The sequence below is a fragment of the Ambystoma mexicanum genome, chromosome 7p, assembly GCF_040938575.1.
Source record: "Ambystoma mexicanum isolate Mex_15411 chromosome 7p, UKY_AmexF1_1, whole genome shotgun sequence".
NCBI classification, from domain to species: Eukaryota; Metazoa; Chordata; class Amphibia; order Caudata; family Ambystomatidae; genus Ambystoma; species Ambystoma mexicanum.
In genome coordinates this window covers 408,214,153-408,226,767 of record NC_090939.1, presented here as the reverse complement: position 1 = coordinate 408,226,767, position 12,615 = coordinate 408,214,153, and positions in this window count along the sequence as shown.

The following is a 12,615-nucleotide window of genomic DNA, read 5'->3' as shown; positions in this document are numbered from 1 at the left end:
GATAAGATGGGATATCCGCCTGACATATGCCAGGATTGTCAGATGAATACTAAACATAGTACAGTAAAACATCTTTTGCTTACCTGCTCGGGGACAAGGGAATTGAGATGGGGCAGATTACAGAGATTTCTCTGTAAGGTCGAATGGTTTGATTCTGAGGATTTGTGGGAGAGAATTGTTTCAAGTAATGAAGTCTTTTTGACAATGAACGCGCTTAAACTTCTTAATGATTTAAAACTGGCTGATTAAGTTCTAATTTAAATTGGCAATATAGGTGAATGTTTGAGGATGTTTTATCTTCTTTGTTTATGGATATTGTGATGTTAAACCATTGAGATAATGGAAATCTCATTGCTTTGCTAAAAATATTGTTTTTCTTTTTTTCTGGTGTTATTTCTTTACATATGTTTTTTCTTTTCCTTTTTCTTTTGCTTTAATATTATATTTTTTCTTTCTTCTTTCTTTTGAATACTTGAATATTTCCAATTTGGTTGTGTGTTCTCTTAATTGATATATTTTTATTAGTTTTCTTTTTATATCAATTATTTGCATTTTGTGTAAAAAGTCAAAATTTGGTTTGGCTAGTTGCACAATAAATAATAATAAAATGTAAAAAGTATGAGAAACAGGCCTAGAGTGGAGCTGCACTCTGTCAAATTGATCCTGAGACAAGCCCCATTCCATTGCCCCAGAGAGAAGCTATGCTGTCAAGGCCACAGGCAGCTGTGCTGTGCATATAACAGATAAATGAGTCCAGCTGCAGAGCTCGGAGGATCTGGGAAAGGAATGTTGGTTCCAGGGAGGAATGATGGGGATGCACATTTTGAAGGTTGAATTCATGTGAGGAGGGCATAGGGTTCTGTGATGCAAAGTGGCTTGGTGAACATTTAGAGCTCTACTGCCCTCACACAAAGAATGGTCATCCTATTTGAACTGCAGGCTCTGCACACTAGGGATCAATAAATAAGCACAATGCCAACATAAGAGTGGTGCCCCGATCACGTCATTCATGGACACCTAAGTTCCCAGGGCGAAAAGGCAGGAGACGTGCTAGGGCTGCACCGTGATTTGGGATGGGTGGAGCAGAGGTGATGCCTATAAATGTATCTACAAGGGCAAGGAGCCACAGTGTCTGGTATAATGAGGAGGCCCGTTGTATTATCAAAGCAGAGTTGACCTTGGTATTCACATTTTGACCAGGCTCCAATGGAGGGCTGGCTGCACATCAAGTCATGGTCAAGAATGGGTCTCCCCGCTGTGCACCCTGGTTTGCTGCACCTGTCTGCAGTGACCAGTCCCAAATGCACGACTTGAGGAGGTTTGCAGGTGCTGTGTTGCCAGAAGGCCAGCTTGTTCCATGGAGCAGGGAGTTGCACCGAGCTGTGCAGGTGAATTGACTGGGACACTGCATCAGAGGTGCTCGGGAGAACGCATTGATGTAAGTGCACCTTTACAGGGGAAACTATAGGTGTCTACCCTTGCAAACTGCAGTGGGTCATACACATCCCCAGTATGTACCCCATCCCACACCAAGGCAGGGAGCTCCCGCTGCTAGTGCGAATGTCACACGTGCCTCAGTCACTAATGCACAAGACCCATGGGTTATGGAATTAGAAAATGGGGCACAGAGAGAATTAGAAACAGTGTTCCACCTGAAAGAGGCAGAGCTGGCACATGTATCGCGGGAGCAGGGGGAGGGACGGAAAGTGACAATAGGCGCAGATGAAAGGAGAGCAGGTGGCATTCAGTTTCAAATTGATAGTAAAGGGATCAGGGACACGTACATAGCTGCAAGCGAAGATAGCCTCAATTCTGGGGGGCATTTAGAGGGTCCATAGCATGCCATCAGTGTAGATTACGGCTCGACTCGAATGGCTAGAGATGCAGAGGTCAGAGAGGAGGAAGATGAGTGGGCATCAAAGGGGGAGTCGGTGGAGAATCAGGAGGATGAGATGCCACCAGTACCAACACCGAAGTTAGGTAACCTATCGGTACCAAGGCTTAGGACATGACCAGGTCGAATGGCCATATCAAATAGGAAAGGAAGGAGGGAGAATCGTACATGTTGCCATTTAAATAAAATGGCAGCACATGAGAAAACTGCACCTGTTTGTCTGTCTCGCATTTCCTACCCCTCACAGGACATGAAAAGTCTATATACCGTGCTGCTAGGAGAACAGACAGTTGACATATGGAGGAAGGCGGGGTGCCCAAGTGTGCTGATAAATAATGACAATCATGATGGAGCACAGTTTAATGACTGCCGAATGAGAGTTTGGATTGTTTTAAGGTCAGCATACCCAGACACACCAGAAATGAATTTGATTATGGCCAGTACAATGAAGTTAGATGAAAACCCAGCATTCTATGTAAACCAGATCCAAGAAATGTGGAGGGTGCAGGCAGGGGAGCCCTAGGACAAGAATATAGCAATATGTTATCATATGTTACAGAATGGACTTCCCAATGATGTGCAGAAGGATTTAGATAAGGTAGATGGGATACAAGCAAAGGGATGGGCTGAGATTCAGGCAATAATAGTTCATCATTGCAGGAGAAGGCAGGAATGGGAAATGAAAACAACGGAGCAGGGGCAGAAGGCTGAAGCAAAAATAGTACAGAAGAAGTTGGAGAAGATACATGTAGATGGGGCGCTGATTACCATCTCCCCTGAGAGGCAGCAGGATACAAGGCTAGCACCGGAATGGATGGAGGGTTACTGTAAGGTAAGAATTGGTGCAGTCACACTGTGTGAGACCAGACAACCCTTATCTGCTTGGTATAAGGTAACCCACCTTTTGGTACAGGTCTGTACCACACACCTTGGTAGTGTGACTGAGCAGTCAGGCCTATCTCAAGAGGGGTATGTGTGAGCTGTAGAGCTGTACAATTGAAATTCGTAAGTACAAGTAGCCAAGTAACCCTTACCCTCAAGGTCTCGGTTATAAATAGTTATTTATTTTGTTAACGTCAGTTTTAAATGTGAATTCTTTAAAATGGCAATTTGTTGTAACAATTCAAATACACTTTAAAATGACTTTTTCAGAGTCAAATAAAGCCAGTGGATAATCTTTGGATATGCTTCATACACTACTCCTACACCCTGTGATGACTTCAATCACAAGGGTAGTATTTGCATTTATATATCATACTAATAAAGTTTTGTAGACTCTTAAATTGCAGAAAGGAAACGGTTAGGGAAGTAAAAAGGTTAGAACAATTTCTCAGCAATTGTGAGGTCAACTGATTCCTCCAATTAAGTCTAGAAAATCATTTCCCAGAAGTACCAGTATACAGCAAGCTACCACCTATCAGGGACAAACAGTATCAAAGTCAATGGATTTAGAAGAGTGCCTTTAGGGAGCCAGGACAGCTAAAGTCATTTGAAACACAGTCTATGGATCTGATGCAGTTCTTGGAAAAAGATTCTTGCACAAAGTTAGAGAGTTCAGAAAATTCACTAGTAGGGTTACAAGCTGTGAAGCCTGTGAGAAGGGAGTTGTAAGCAACTCGAAAAAGGTAAGACATTGCAATTCCCCAGTGAGGAAAGCGTAGCTAAAGGCAATAAGGTAAGTACCCCAAGCTTAAAAAGTACCTCTGGTAAGAAGAAGAGTGGTCCAGCTGGATTGCGTCTTGCTACATTGGTGCAGACCCTTGTTCCTGAGCCTCAGTCATGGGGCCAAGAGGGAGGATGTCTGGAGGGCTCCTGTGGTGGTACTTAGGAGGTCTTCAGCAGCTACAGGCTCTTTTATGGTTAAGCAGCACTTCGCAGTTTCATCGCTTAGCAAACAGCACTGATGCGGATCTCGCACACCAGTTAGACTTGCTTCACTCCCTCGGTCCTGCACTCTGGTGAGGGGATTCTGGATCTGGAGGTCCTGCTTCTGGAGGGTCCTAAAGAGGCTCCTGGAGCTTCTAGCCAGATTCATTCCGAGGCAGATGTTGCACTCGACTACGGACACTGAACCCTGCCATTGGCCTCGCGCAGCAACAGAGAGGCACAGCAAGGCGGGGATGGTGGTCCAGTGGAGTTCATCTCAGGGTTAGTTTGTCCCACTAACCCAAGGGGAGAAGTTGTTCCGCAGAAGCTTCACTGTCGAATCACTGTCGTGTCAGCACAGCAGCAGGGCTTCACCGGGCAATTCAAAGGTCCAGGAGATTGCAGCACGCTTCGTACATGGTTTCTTCGGTGGGTGTTTATCCCACTGGTTGACTCTGCCTGTAGTCCCAAAACCCTTGCCTTTTAATCAGGTTTCTCCCATTCATGCACAGCCTAGGCTGTCAATCACACAGCAGGGTGGCTGTCTTGAAAGGACAGCGAGCCAGCCAATCAGGACTAGTTGCATTCAGGCATTCAAAGACAAAGACAAAGGACAGGGGAGTTTCGGGACCCTCCCTCACATAGTGTCCTTCCAAACACGCTGGAGCCGGGGGCGGGTGTCAGGGCTGAAGCCTGCAAAAGGCAAGATAAACAAAGGACTCAGATCTATCTCAACGCACAGAGTAAAACTCAAGAAAGAACAAACAGAAAATGGTGAAACAAGATGACAAAATTAGACCACTGCCACCAGCCATTTAAAGTAGTGAGGGTGACATAACAAATATTACATGAGAATGTAGGATAAGGGGCTACTAAGTAACCCCCCAGCACTCGGCATAAGATGGGCTGTGCTGGACCTACATAGGAAAAAGGTAAGCAAAGTCAATTTCACGTTGCCCTTTTTGGGAATGGTAGTTCGTCCAAGAAAAGGTATTTAAACCTTAAGAGCAATCTAAAGGATTTCTCTGACACTGCACTGAAGGTGATGTTTGTCACCATGCAAAAAGCAGATTCCTATTGAGTTTATCGGACTCCAAAACCAGTAAAACTACAAAATCCAAATCAGGTTAAAACACATGAGAGAGTGAGAATAAGGTCTCACTCACTCCAGGGTTAAAGTTAAAAAAAAGTCCTAACTCCAGCAAAAAAGCTTGGGGTCTCTAAGGCTGAAGGGAATTAGCACAGAAATGAATATTCTCCCTAACAGTTACTAAGTGTACCCAGACAATAAAAGGGATGGGGGAGGATATCTGAAGGGAAGAGGAGTTTTCCATGGAGGATGAGGAGGTGGATTCCAATAAATGAGGCCAAGGTTTGGGTGACTGGGACCATGTTGGACCTGCGGCAGGACAGAACACTTTGTGCAAGAGTCTAGGAGCAGACCAGTATATTCTTATGATCACTGTGTTTATCCTAATAGGCCTGAGTATGCACTTACATACCATTTGCCATCAAAGATGATGCCCCCAATAGCCCCAGGTCCCCCACAAGTGCCTAACCTTGTACAATCACCACAGTATCAGTATTAGACACCTCCACACCAGCACATGCAGAATTTAGGTCTAAATCCCATACCAGCGCACATATAGCAGCAGGCCCAACAGCCCCATCTCAGCCCTGGTTCAAGAATCCCCTTCCACAGGGTACAGTAACACTGGAGTGAGTGTTCCATGGTCAAACACGTATTCCCAATAATGCAGCCCACAAAGAGCCCTGACGTGCCCAGTCCTGTGAGTCACTGACAACCCAGTAGAGGATCACTAAGTAGGTCTTAGGATAGGTAGTGAAGCATTCACCTTCAGTGTACAAACGGGAGCTACAAAGTCCTGTATTAAGGAAGGTCCCTTCCCTTCATCAGGAAAAGCAATGGACATGCAGAGGTTCTCTGGGCATAAATATTGATTCCTTTTACAGAACACTTACCCATCAAGGTAGTTACCCAAGAGGTGGTGGCTCCGCTATTATTTTCATAACATACCCCAGTGAAATTGCTATGTAAAGACCTCCTGAGCAAGCTAAACATGACTATTGTATTTACTAAGGACGGTGTAGTGTGTTCAATCCCAGGAATACATTATGCTAGGGAAAATGCGATAATACAAGCCCTTTATAATGATTGTGCTACCACAGTGGTGCCTATACATCCCGATTTGTTCCTATATGGAGTAACAATGTTGGTGGTTGGGTGCCACGAAGGAAAGACAAAACATGGAGAGTGCCAGTGGAGTATTTGTTTAGGGCAGCAGTCCCTCAAGAACATGCCCGAGGTATCATCCTCACACTAGATTTGGAGGCAGCAATAATCAAAAAGGATAAGGCAATACTGTTAGGGATTTATGATGAAGGAGGTGAGGGGCACACAGTTTTCTGCATGGATCCCATGCAGTCATTGAGGGGATTGTCTGATGAGGAGTTGTTTGAAGATGTTGATGATTATTGAGAAATGATTTTTGAAATATGTATCTCTTGTCAGGTCATTGTGTGCAGCACAGAGAAGTACTGCACAGTAAACTCATTGCTAGACCAGTACCCACTCACTCACAGGAAGATATGGCAAATGTACCCAGCACCTTGAGGAGCAGTAACCAACATGATGTGGGTTTATTGAAGAGCATAGGGGCAGTTCACATAAAGTTGATGCAGGGTGCAATATTACCAATACCCAATATCTAGGGAGGCAGATGAAGGGATTTATGACACCATTGAGGTATTTTGGCGGCAGGACATAATAGTGCCAACACAATCCCCATGTAACATAGCTATATATTCTGTCAAGAATGTGAAGAGTTTAAGTTGGAGAATGATGCAATATCTTCACTCTTTGTACAATATTGTGGAGTCAGAATTCCTGGTATTACCAAATCCCACCACAATCCTTTGTAATATAACACCTGAAGCCACATATTTCATTGTAATTCATTTGAAAAATGCATTTTCTCCATCCAATTGTATCATGACTTGCAGTATCTCGCTTTGTTTATTTATCACAGGGACCGATTTCCAGACACAGGGCTCTCTCAAGGGTATTGTGAGTCAGTATTTTTAATAGGGTACTGCACATGGATTTTGCTAACCTGCACATTCAGAGCATCATTATTCAGTACGTAGATGACCTCTTAGTGTGCCATAACACTGAAGAGCGGTGCAGAGAGGACTCAGCGGCACTATTGACATTGCTTGCAGAAAAGGGGTACAAAGAGGACAAATCCAAGATGCAGTATTGTCTCAAGAAAGTGCTACATCTAGGGGAAATGATATCTTCAGCAGGAAAAAGGGTAACCTAGAGAGAGCAACTGCAGTAAAAAACACACCAAAGCCTCCCAACATGAAGGAGATGCAACAGTTAATATGATTGTGTAACTATTGTAGGGTGTGTATTTTTTACTACTCTAACTACAAAAAGCCCTTCTTGCAAGGACTCAGAGAAGCAAAGAATGTTAAAGGGTCACTCGCATGGGCAGAAGAAATGATCATGAGACAGTTTCCAATATTCTGAAATCGGTTATTGTGTTCATGTTTTACTATGTTAAGGGATTGCAGAAAATGTCACATGAAATTACATTATTTTAAAAATCTACATTAAAGACCTGGTGGCAGTGATGCAATTTAAGATGTTTATTTGTAGGAAGATACTTAGGTAATACAAAAGAATGGTGTTTAGTGCTTTCCAATTCATGGCATAAAAGGGTGAAGGCAATTTTACTAATTGTATAAAGCATGATTTTTTGTTCAAGCTGGTATGAGATTTTGAACCACTCTACCCGTGGTAAGGCTAGTCTAGAGATGCATTTCTAAAGATAAAAATACACTGTACATGCACAGTGCAGTTTTGGATTCAATTTTGCAAACATACAAAGTCTGCAATTGAGTGTATGTAGACGTTTTGGGTAGACACACCACACCCAGGAGTGAAGCTTGTGACTGCACATCAAACCCGTGAACTGAGAAATAAATACATCACCCAAGAGCAGCACAAACATGCCTCTCACCTACAGTAAAGCCAAAAATGTGTACATTTTGAACTTGACCGAGTGTTGTCAATACTGATGGTTTCCATGTTTCTTTTGCAGCTGATATGCATTTCAACAGCGTCAAATTCAAATAGCAAAGTTTTCATATTTGTTTATCTTTTTATTGCAATGCAACTAATGTTTTTTTAAAACAATAGTAATTACTAAGGGCCTGTGTCTCTATGTGCTTGAGCTAACATGTGACAAATGCAATAGCAAACAGTTCACATATGTTCAAGCATAAGCATTGTGCCTTGGTTTGTAAAATGGTGAACATAGTTGTGTTTAATGATGGGAATCTAGTAGATAAACAAGTGCAGATAAAACATAAATGCCTGGTCTCAAGCACCTCAAATAATACCCTACCACACAGGAATATTATTAACAAAAATACCCACCAATGATTTTTTTGGAAAGGAAGATATTTTTTGTTAGATTCTAAATCCTCAGCTCTAAAGGTAACTACAGTATGTATGGGCACCAACAGTCAAGATGTTCATCATACCCTGCTTGCCAGAGCCTAATGCCCATTCCAAAGGTGGTCAAAATAACCACCTGGGGCTGTGGCAGGATTTGCATCAGAGAATTGTATTCTACCGGATACAAGGCTATTAGATTTTGATCTCAGTGTTTAGAAAATGACAATCTACTACCACAGAACACATGACAGATTTTCTATTGTACACAATATTGTTGTGGGTCCTCCTCTAGATAATTAAGGAAGCAATTCTGATTACCCATGTGTGTATGATGAACATTAGATGTTATCAAGATCTTCTCTAAACAACATGTATTTACACTTGACATATCATGTTTTTATACTCATTAATTGAAAACCCACCAAGAATGTTCTCACACTTTTTGTTTAGTTTTTATGTCTATTTATTCTCTTGTAAGGATAATATATGAACATTGAAAAAAGTATTGTCAAAAAATATGCAGTTCCAAAAATTGACAAGAATGGAGTTGAAAATAGTCCTACTCTTCTCCTGTTCACGTCTATAGTGTTAAAGCAATCTATTCCCAATCATCTATGTAGACAATAAAAATACCATGCACAGTCACAGTAGTGCTGTCAGGATTGGCAGGACAGAAGGTAGGTAGGGTTACACCAAGCCATGTAAAACCATTAAATGGAAAGGGCTTAATGAACCTGTCAAAGGTCCATGGCTTCTAAGGGCAGTTGCCTGAAAACAATCTAAAGCTATGGCTTATAAAATACAGGTATCACATTTTAAATACCATATTAGGTTTTCCCTCTTCATCCTCATGTCTGTTGACTGGTCATCATATCCTGGCCAATGAAATATGAGCGGGAACAGAGATCTTAATGTGCTATGCGCAGACTCATATCACAATGAACACAGTATTTTACCAGCACAAAGGATAGTTGAAAGGTTACCTGACAAAAATGTATTACATTGTGCCACAGTTTTATAACACGCCACACTCCCGCCAAGTACTCCTTCCCCTGACAATGAATGTGGTTAAGGTTAAGCACTCTCCCTGCAAAACTCAACCCCAAACATCAGCTAACTTATTCCATTTGAATGGAAGGCAGTGGCAAGGAGTAAGGATAGAGGGGGAAAAGATGGGAAGTCAGAAAGAAACTGAAAACCTGTTTTTGGAGCAAAACGGCAGAATCAGATTTGGATTATTTCTCGCACGGCTACTCAAAACTGCTGTGGAACAGAATGAAAGGAAATTCGTGTTGCTACACTTGAGGAGATAGGGAAGCTCAGAGACTACTAATCAGCACACCAGAGGAACGTGGAAACAAGGTAGGAAATCGATTTTGGGGAGAAAGAAAATACAAACGGCAAATGGAAATTTGTTTTACACAGGGTTTGCAATGACAGGCAGCTAAGGAAGGGGTTTAGCTGTTAAAATCAGAACTTGTTTTTTAAGGACAGGGACAGAGGCACATAACAGATAGGATTCTAGGCAAAAGAGATTGCTCTCAATGGGACTATGGTTTGGGTTTTTAATAGTACAGATCCAAGTTAGACGTGTGTGTGGTAATGCACACAATACACAGGAAAATTTGATTTTCAGTTACACATAGACTAATTTTGTTGAGGCTAGACTTTAAGGACTATAATTAATAAAAACACTCAACAAGATTGTGAATTTCAATGGGGGAATTAACTGATTTATTTCAAAATGATACTAAGGACCTATACAGACAACTGAAAGATATATCGAGGACTATGCTAACATACACAGACTAATACAGATTCTACGATTGGAAGGGGAATTACTTATACTGGCAATTTTGGACTTTTAATGTGATTTTCAATGGAATTTTCCATGGGGTTTCAATGGGATTGACAATGGTGTTTCAATGGGGGAAACATTGAAAGTTACAAAAGGAGAGGTTTATGCAATTTGGGATTGGGGTTATTTGCTACTTACAAAGTAAGCCTTGGTTTGGGATTCTGGAAAGTCAGCTGGATCTCAGGACCCTCTGGAAAGTTAGCAAGGGGTCTGGTCTCTGCAATCTCCTGGATATAATTCTGGTCAGCCAGCTGGATCTCAGGACTGTCTGGACAGCTAGGCAAGGGGTCTGGTCTCTGTACTCTCTTGGGTGGGATCAGTTGCCTCCTCTCTGTCCTCCTTCTCTTGTCTCCCCGGATTCTTGTGTGTCTGTTCCTTTGTCTAGTATTGTCCCCCCTTATATAGCCCAAATGACATCATTCATTTTACAATCTAGGTGAGTACTCTAGAATTACTCCTAGCCCCGGATAGGACAGTTTCCCATCCCTCTCTCTGCCCCCTGGCATGATTGGTTCAAGGGGGGAGAGCACCATCTGTCTGTTTGGCATTTATTACAGTTATTTGTTCTCTTGGCCAACTTTTTAGTAAAACTAAGTTATGTATCATAACTTTAAACTTATACTAGATGCTGTCATAAGAAATAGATAGGCGGTTTCAGGGGGTCATAGGGAATTAGGCAAGCTGATCGCCAACTCTGTGCAAGTTAGTATGGCCCCTTGGCACCTTTTTATCTTTTTCATGAAATGCATAACAGTGATAACTCTACAAATGATTAAACATGTTCATAATATCCATCTCCATCTTGCCACCAACTTTCATATTTGACCCCTTTAAGTCAGGGTTCGTCAAAAACTCAGGGACATTGGAAAACATCTTTGCTCTGAGTGTAATGAAGGCCAAAATCTTGGGGGGGAGCCCGAGAATATTCCTGGTGTTTGTGGATAATTCAAGCTTTTAACAGAGTCAACAGAGACATACTCTGGCACAAACTCGCTACATGGAACTGCCCTAATACCATCTTAGCCACAATTAAAAGCCTATACTCAGAAACCACCATGCGAGTGCGACTTAGTGGCACGGCCCAGCTCTCAAAAGAAATCAGCACAGCAAGAGGAGTAAAGCAGGGGTGCCCACTTGCACCAGCACTGTACAACGCCTACACAGAAGACATAGGGGAGCACGAGCAGAATTTAAGGATCTTCCCCCCTCAACTAGAAAACGAGAAAAATCAGTTGCCTACTGTACGCAGATGACATAATACTGCAATAGGTCTACAACGTAGACTATATGGCTACTGGCATATACTAAAGAAAATGACCTGGAAATCAATGCCCAAAAAACCAAAGTGCTAATCCTGGAAAACATCACAAACCAAAGGAGAGCCTAAAGTGGTCAATTGCCAGCCAGAGAGTGGAAAAAGTCAACTCCTTTACATACTTAGGAGTGAACTTCGACTGCACCAGAAAAGAAACCCAAATGCAAGAAACACTATGGGAAAAAACAAAATCGGCGACGGTACAAATGAAGAAAGTAGATAGGAAAAACGGCAGGTTCACCTTACAAGCCACAATCAACTTCTACAAGTCAAAAGTAATCCCAACCATATTGTATGGCACAGAAGTGATGCCTGAGTACCAAACACGATCTGGTCGAAATTGGAAGGTTTTATCTGGCAAAAACACTAAACCTACCGCAATCGACCTCTATTGTGACCCTAAGAAGAGAACTCACGCTGGTCTCGCTGAAAGCGACAGTCGCATTAAACGGCCTGATGTTGTACCGGAAAATCAAATCCTCCAACTTCAAAACTGTCATGATGCCTGCTCCCGGGGAGCCGGTTCAAGCCCTGCGTCCCCGAAAGCGGACATCCAGTCCCCAAGGAAGGACCCAGCAACCCCATATAAGGGCCCTTTGGACAGTGTCCTGGCGCCTATGGTGCCAGGATCATAAAAGACATCAGTCCTGGCGCCATAGGTGCCAGGCTCATTATGGGAGTGCTTGGGTGCACTTACCTGATGCAGACCATGCTGCAGGATCCCGGCCTCCTTAAGGCCTGAAAGGAACTACTTTACCTGTGGGACTAATTTACCATCCGGGCGTGGTCGGGGAAGGATATATACCTGATTGGAGGAAGGATACATACCTGGAACTTCTTCCAAGGCTATTTAAACCCCACCCGAAAAGACACACGTGCTTCGCGTTGTTCTGCATCTAGCAGCTGGACGCTCACTGTGTCTGCTCCTGCATCCTGACTTCTGCCACGCCTGCCAGCATCCTGGATCACCTGCAAAGGAAGAGAAGAAGAGAACAGAAGAAGGAAAAGTCCTTACCTGCTAAATCCGCATTCCGGCGACATCTCGCCGACAATCCTGAAAAGGAAGACTTTAATTTAAAAGCTCATCGCGTCGATCGCTGCAGCACCGCATTCCACTCACCTTTACAGGGCGCCTCCATGTTCAGCAGCGATCATCCGGATTCGCAGTCACGCCCCAGCGCCTAAGGAGAAAA